Raw genomic sequence first — 8601 nt, 5'->3', positions numbered from 1 at the left:
CGCCCTACCTCCTGGCCACCTCGTGGCCCCACTTCGTTGACTCTTCGGTCTTCTGGAAGCTTCGTGTGAAAATAGGCCCCTGGGCGTTGATTTCGTCCAATTCCGAGAATATTTCCTTACTAGGATTTCTGAAACCAAAAATAGCAGAAAACAGCAACAGGCTCTTCGGCATCTTGTTAATAGGTTAGTTCCAGAAAATGCATAAATATGATGTAAAGTATGCATAAAACATGTAGATATCATCAATAATGTGGCATGGAACATAAGAAATTATCGATACGTCGGAGACGTATCAGCATCCCCAAGCTTAGTTTCTGCTCGTCCCGAGCAGGTAAACGATAACAAAGATAATTTCTGGAGTGACATGCCATCATAACCTTGATCATACTATTGTAAAGCATATGAGCTGAGATCAAATCATTCAAAGCAAGTATCTATATTGATATACAAGATGATAATGCAAGAGTTAGACAAGCTAGAAGTTTTCATGAACTATTGCTTTAAAGACATGCAACCGTACAAAGTTCATTAAAGATGTATTAAGTATTCAACATAGAAGTTCTATCCTTCATTCCAAGCATCAAGTAAATTTTCACAACATAAGAAGGATTCAGTCAAGTAAACATAAACATGAATGTCATGAATCAACTGTTTCGAAGTCTACTCAACCGGTGAGCGCAAGCATTTGGTATTAGCACCAGGATGTTATGGCATAAAGAACGTTAATGGGGGTTTGGAAGGCCAAATGGAAGAAAGGCTTGCAAAGCTGTAAATGACCATTAGACAAGAGGAAGCCTTATGATCGAAGCTATGCAAGGAGTAGTGATTGCCATGCAACGGATGCACATAGAGCTATATGTGTATGAAAGCTCTCCAATGGAACTAGTGGGGGTGCATCCAACTTGGTTGCTCACGAAGACCTAGAGCACTTTTGAGGAGGCTCATCATTGGAATATACAACCCAAGTTCTATAGTGTAAATTCCCCACATAGTTATACTAGTAAAACATGAAAACTCTCTCATATGAATGTAGGTGCTAAACATGAGCACAAGTGTGGATAAAAGATAGTAATGCTGCCCCCTTTTTCTTTATTCTCTTTTTTTCTTTTTTCTTTTTTTTCTTTTTCTTTCTTTTCATTTTTTTTCTTTCTTTTTTTTTCTTTTTGATGGCCTCCACGGCTCTTTTCATTTTTAGGGGCAACATCCTAATATGACAACACACTTTTGGGTACTAATAACTCATAATGAATGAAACATGATGTATAAAACTGTATGCCTCTGCCAGTGTAGCAGGATGTGCAATGATCTAGCGTAACATGGGTAAACCACACATCAGCTGTATATGATCATGCAAAGCAATATATAAATAATAAATGACAACATGGCATGTAATGTAAAAATGGATGTTGCATGGCAATATATCTCGGAACAGCTATGAAAATGTTGTGGTAGGTAGGTATGGTGGCTGTTTTGAGGAGATGTATGGGCTTATGTGTAGGAGAACAAGAGAAAGTTCTCCCACGGGTTTGGATGTACCGGCGAAGTATGCACAATTCTCAATGTGAGCAAAAGGCAATGCACAAGATCAAGAGGCTAGCAAATTTGGATGGTGGAAGTGCCAAAAACCGTAGCTTAACATTAGTCAAAAAGAACTCACAAGCTTATTGCAAACAACTAGCAGGTTCATCATTAAGAGCATGATTAAAATTTACTCCAAGGAGGGCCGTTCACGGTGGCACAAGTACCCCGCTAGCTCCCTCGACCTTCAGGACAACTTAGTCATTACGATGAACTCTCAGACATGGAAAGCTATCAAGTCCAACTACGCCTTCAACTATTTAAATAGAGTTTGTAGTACGGCACAAGCTTAAAGACAACAATCCACTACTAATTTTAACTTATTTATCCAGCAAGCCTTACCATCTAAATATCTCAAAAAAATTGCAAAGAATCAAGTTATCAAAGCTCAATGTTCTACAAGTATTTTATTATACACTACCACATGCAACATTTCCCGTTTCCAACCATACAACAATTTAACGAAGAAAAAACTTCGCCATGAATATTATGAGTAAAGCCTAAGGACATACTTGTCCATATGCAACAGCCGAGCGTGTCTCTCTCCCACACAAAGAATGCTAGGATCCATTTTATTCAAACAAAACAAAAAACAAAAACAAACCGACGCTCCAAGCAAAGCACATAAGATGTGATGGAATAAAAATATAGTTTCAGGGGAGGAACCTGATAATGTTGTCGATGAAGAAGGGGATGCCTTGGGCATCCCCAAGCTTAGACGCTTGAGTCTTCTTGATATATGCAGGGGTGAACCACCGGGGCATCCCCAAGCTTAGAGCTTTCACTCTTCTTGATCATGTTGTATCATCTCCCTCTCTTGATCCTTGAAAACTTCCTCCACACCAAACTCAAAACAACTCATTAGAGAGTTAGTGCACAATCAAAATATACATGTTCAGAGGTGACATAATCATTCTTAACACTTCTGGACATTGCACAAAGTTACTGAAAGTCAATGGAATCGAAATATCCATCGAGCATGTCAAAACAGGCAATGCGGAATAAAAGGCAGAATCTGTCAAAACAGAACAGTTCGTAAAGACGAATTTTATTGAGGCACCATACTTGCTCAAATGAAAATGCTCAAATTGAATGAAAGTTGCGTACATATCTGAGGATCACTCACGTAAATTGGCATAATTTTCTGAGTTACCTACAGAGAATTTTGCCCAGATTCGTGACAGCAAAGAAATCTGTTTCTGCGCAGTATTCCAAATCTAGTATGAACCTTACTATCAACGACTTTACTTGGCACAACAAAATACAAAACTAAGATAAGGAGAGGTTGCTACAGTAGTAAACAACTTCCAAGACACAAATATAAAACAAAGTACTGTAGTAAAAACATGGGTTGTCTCCCATAAGCGCTTTTCTTTAACGCCTTTCAGCTAGGCGCAGAAAGGGTATATCAAGTATTATCAAGAGACGAAGTGTCAACATCATAATTTGTTCTAATAATAGAATCAAAAGGTAACTTCATTCTATTTCTAGGGAAGTGTTCCATACCTTTCTTGAGAGGAAATTGATATTTAATATTACCTTCCTTCATATCAATGCTAGCACCAACAGTTCGAAGAAAAGGTCTTCCCAATATAATGGGACAAGATGCATTGCATTCAATATCCAAGACAACAAAATCAACGGGGACAAGGTTATTGTTAACGGTAATGCGAACATTATCAACTCTCCCCAAAGGTTTCTTTGTAGAGTTATCAGCAAGATTAACATCCAAATAACAATTTTTCAATGGTGGCAAGTCAAGCATATTATAGATTTTCTTAGGCATAACAGAAATACTTGCACCAAGATCACATAAAGCATTACAATCAAAGTCATTGACCTTCATCTTAATGATGGGCTCCCAACCATCTTCGAGCTTCCTAGGAATAGAAGCTTCGCGTTCTAGTTTCTCTTCTCTAGCTTTTATGAGAGCATTTGTAATAGGGATTTCTATTTTCGTGCCCTCGGTTCCTTAGTTGTGCTCAGTTTTCCCCAGCCCCTTAGTTTTTCCTCAGTTTTCCCCAAGTCCTTGTTTGAAACCCGCAGAAGCAGCTCAGACGGCAGGATTCCCGTTAAGTTGACCGTTCCGTGATGTGCTGACGTGTGGGGCCGCGTCGTGTGGGCCCTCGTCGCGTGGAGCTGGTAGAAAGGGACCGCGTGGGACAGGACGAGATACCGTTTGGTTGCACGTGAGCAGGAGCTCAGTTTTGTCTCTCTCGGCCCAAATTGGCATTTTCCCTTTTAAGAGCACATTTTCCCCTCTTTCTCTCTCTATCTTTTTCACCAAATTAGTATCAAATCTAGAGAAGCTTCTCTATTTCTGCCTTTTGACCCTCGTTTTTTGCCCAATATGGCAGCAAATCTAGAAGCTAGTATATGATAAATTCACAGCAGCATAATCAGAAAACGTATAATACATAAACTGCATACAGCAGCCAAAAGCAGCCAATAACATTGTTAATGTTCACGACAAACTAAGATGAAAAAAATACAAGACGCACGCAATGTATGGCCAGCTAGAAGATTCCTCATTGCTCATATATTTCTTCGTCGTCCCATCCGTGCATTATCCCAAGGAAATATTCATTGAACTCCTTCCGTCTGCAGTATGCGGCCAATACATCCTCCAGACGGTATGGCCTGTGTTCATTTCTCAGACCGTAGTTTCCCATTCTATTCACATATCGTGGCCACTCATCCCAGGCCTTTGTATCATGAATGTACTCTCTGATATAACCCAAATCGGCGTAGTAGATGCAGCCAGGTAGAAGTGTCGGGTGCACTGTGGTGTCGATGGAGATACACCGGATATAATGCACGAAGAAGGCATGACTGCCAATGTTACTGACCGGATGGAGAGAGCGGCTCTGAGTGTCCACACGGTACACCAATGGTTGGTCCTCCAAAAGCATGTTGTCCAACAACACAAGCAGCAGATCACCATCCGACTTCACAAGATAGAACTTGTCATTTCCAAGTTGTGGAAATGAAATTAGTGTCTCCATCTTGACAGTGCTCGCGCGCTGCTGCAATTGTACATTGGTGCACACTATTCTTCCGGACTCAAAATTATCCACAGCTATTGCATACAGTTCACCATTGAACGGGGTAATGCAACGCAAACTATGGTTCTCCATCGAAAAACTACCATCTCCCCAATCTTCATATATATCCTTAGTTGGAGTGCTCTCATCGACCCAACTAATTTCGTTCGGGTAATGTGAGCAAACTAAGACCATAGTCGGGAATTTGATCACAGCGTGAATTCACAAAAACAGATGGCATCTGCGCTTCAAACATAGTGTTCGATGCCTTTGTGAGTGGGTTCAGAAGCCGTATCTTGTGCGGCGGGTTCTTCTGGGCAAGCACGATGACACCACGGCAAAAGCCGACGAAGTAGTATCTAAAATATATTGATGAAGATAACATTCAACACTAAGATTGAAAATAAGAATATATTAACCCTATAGATATGGAGGAATTTGGAGGAATTTGAACCTTGCACGAACTTCCGATAGATCTATGGTGACGTAGCGGGATGTGCCGAGTTGGAGGAAGGTGAACTCAGCGGCGCGTGGAAGGGCGTGGTCTACCATGATCCATTCGTGCAGGTGCACGTCGGGCTCGAGTAAACCTGATCGCCAATTTCTACGGACTTGCCTCATAGCAGAGTAGGCGTCCACGTACTCCTCATTCGCCGATGGCATTCGCCGATCTTGTGAAGTGGTCCATCACCCACGAGAGAGGCCCAGCTCACGGAGGCGCCGCGCTTGGATGCGCCGCCCTCGGAGGCGACGGGCTCGGCGGTGACGGGCTCGAGGCGCCGGGCTCGGCGGCGACGGGCTCGGCGGCGACGGGCTTGGAGGCGACGGGCTCGGCAGCGACGGGCTCGGAGGCGACGGGCTCGGCGGCGACGGGCTCGGATGCGACGGGCTCAGATGCGACGGGCTCGGCGGTGACGGGCTCGGATGCGATGGGCTCGGAGGCGACGGGCTCGGGGGCGATGGCCGCCGGCGCATTCTTCTTCTCCATCGCCGGCAGGGCTCGTACGGCGGTTGGGGTTTTTCCTTCGATTTGGAGAAGTTGATGGGACGTGAGAGGCGTGGTTTCGTGCGTGAGCGAGAATGGGACGTACTGTATGCAGAGGGAGGGAGAGAGGGGCTTACGCGTCCTAAATGCGACCCGCGTCCACTAGTGCACGTTTGCACCGCGACACGCGTCAACAATGGCACGTCTTCCACTTCTGCACCGCAACACGTCCTCGAGTCTAACCTTGGAAATTTAGATATACTCAGGTATACCCTCGAGTCATATACTAGCATTTTTTGTGTGCTCAGTTTTCCCCTTGGGTGCTAATACTGGCTAGTTTTCCCCTTGGGTGCTAATACTGGCTAGTGCAATATACTCAGTTTTACCCTCAAGTGGCTGGTCAACAGAGAGTCAACAAATGGGATTAACCAGTTAAATGAGTTATTTAATGTGCAAAAAATTACGAAAAAGAGTGGCACTTACTCATGGAGTCTTTACCACAAGTTGCCACTTCTCAAATCATAGATAAATCGTAGATAAATCATGTTTTACCACAAATTACCACTTCTCAAATCACCTAGTAGCTATGAAGGTGCATGGTTTTCCACAATAAGCCCTACCCAAAACAGCTTTCCCCAAAACATAATTTGTCTGAATGAGGCCATAATTTTCACACTCATGTATATTTGTATTGCAAATAGTTTGAGGTAGGCCAAGATGGGTTTCATTGTACAAAACACGCATTTTTCATTTTTTAAATCTCATATTTGAATTCCTTAGTCTGTTTACTACTCACTTGCCCTTGGTTTCTTGATACTACTCAGTTTTTCCCTCTCCCTTCACAAATTCTCACAGACGCCCAACATTGCCCTAATTGGTCTAGTCCATGTCACGCGGATCGTGCCCGCCGACCGTTGATCGTATGATTTAACGGGCAGGATAACCCCTATCTCTCTCTAGTCGGGGCCACCATCCTCTCTCTCTCTCTCTCTGTCGGCGGTTAGCTTCCACCCTCTATGTATGCTAAAGGGCGGTTACCCAGTACGCTAAAGTTTGGTTTTCTGCATTATTTTTCACAAGATAAATTATAAACTCTTTTAGGTATTATTTTTCACGCAAAAAATGATAAACCATCACCGATTTGTACTTTTCACGCAAAAAATGATACACCATCACCCATTTGTTGTAGCCATTACTTTTCACGCAAAAAATGATACACCATCACCAATTTATTGTAGCCATTACTTTCCACGGTAAAATGATGAACAATCACCCATTTCTTGTAGCCATTACGGTAAAATGATAAACTATCATGAATTACCATTTCTTTTAGGCATTACTTTTCACGGTAAAATGATGAACAATCACCCATTTCTTGTAGCCATTACGGCAAAATGATAAACTATCATGAATTACCATTTGAAGGGATCTCGGGATACTAAATTAGTGTCATAAATGCTACTACTTTTTCCTAATGAGATCTTGTACACACATTTTGTATTGAGATTCTACAAAACAATAAATTTAGAAGATTATGATATTACCCTATAATACCACCCACTATAGTGATAGTATCATGGGAGGCAAATACCATATGCATGATACAACAATATGATACTATGCACTATGACTAGCCTTAATTTATTGTGTAAACCCCCACAAGGCCACAACGGTCACCTCCTCCTTAATTTATTGTGTAAACCCCTACAACGGTCATCTCTCCCTTATAAACACCCACAACGGCCATCCCTTGTGTCGATGGGGTTCTGCCTCTCTCTTCTTCGTTCACATACACTTGATCCATTGCCATGGCTTCCACGTGGATTATCATCATTGCCACCACCACCGTCAACACTGCCATTGATCATAGAGGAGTTCTTCATCGTCGTCTATGAAGATCCTTTGGTCAAGAAGGTACGTCCGCGTTCCGACATATATGATGCATGTGATTAATTATGGGGACTACATGTATTTCGCCCTCCGTTTCGTTTCCAGACTATGTTACTATTGCATAATATCAGTGGCGGAGCTAATAACTAATAACCATGGTGCCAACACATATGGTGAAAATTTGCTATTTTGCAAATAAAACAAAAATTACCACCCTGCAGGTTGCACTTGCATCTGATCTCGCCAAGTGCATAATACCGGACACTATGATAGCCTTAGACATCTTGCATGAAAATTCCACCTAAATTTTTCCATGAAAGAATTAGGCAATAAATGGACTCTATTAATATTACATGTACTACTACTCGGACGACGAAGATACTGACGATGAAAGCGACGACGACGTGAAGCCATGCATCCATCCCCTTTAGATAAGGGAATTATGACCAAGAATATATATGTAGCTTCATATGCATCGATTTAGAGATCTAGCTATATATTATGCATTTAAAAAATTATATCGCAATTTCCACCATGATTCGAGCACCACAGCCTCCAAACGATGCCGATATCGGCATGGTCAGAACGGCTATGCTAGCCGCCACTGCTAGGTCACCGTCGGGAAGCACCATGTTTAGCCTAAGATTCACTTTAGATTAAGCTGTGAAAATAGTCACCTGCCATTGGCTGAGGCGGCCCCACAGAGCGGCTCTATATGATATTCTCTAAATAAATAGACGACCCCAGCGGTTATTGGCTGCGGAGGCCCCACAGATCGGGAATATATAATTTTCTCTAAATAAATAGAAGACCCCACTGGTCATTGGCTACGGCAGCCCCACAGAGCGGTAATATATGTCTTTTCCTGAAAAATAGACGACCCCACTGGTCATTGGCTGCGGCAGCCACACAGAGCGGTTATATATGTATTTTCTTGAAAAATAGACGATCCCACTGGTCATTGGCTGCGGCAGCCCTATAGAGCGGCCCCATTTGTTATTGGCAGCACCGCGTATACAATCAGGAAATAAAACGGCCCACGCGTCAGCGACAAATGGATGGCTACCCGTCAGCACGAGACGGTCAGAGAGGAACTGCCCTCTG

This window comes from Lolium perenne, chromosome 1 (assembly GCF_019359855.2).
Source record: "Lolium perenne isolate Kyuss_39 chromosome 1, Kyuss_2.0, whole genome shotgun sequence".
NCBI lineage: Eukaryota > Viridiplantae > Streptophyta > Magnoliopsida > Poales > Poaceae > Lolium > Lolium perenne.
This window is presented reverse-complemented; position numbering follows the sequence as displayed.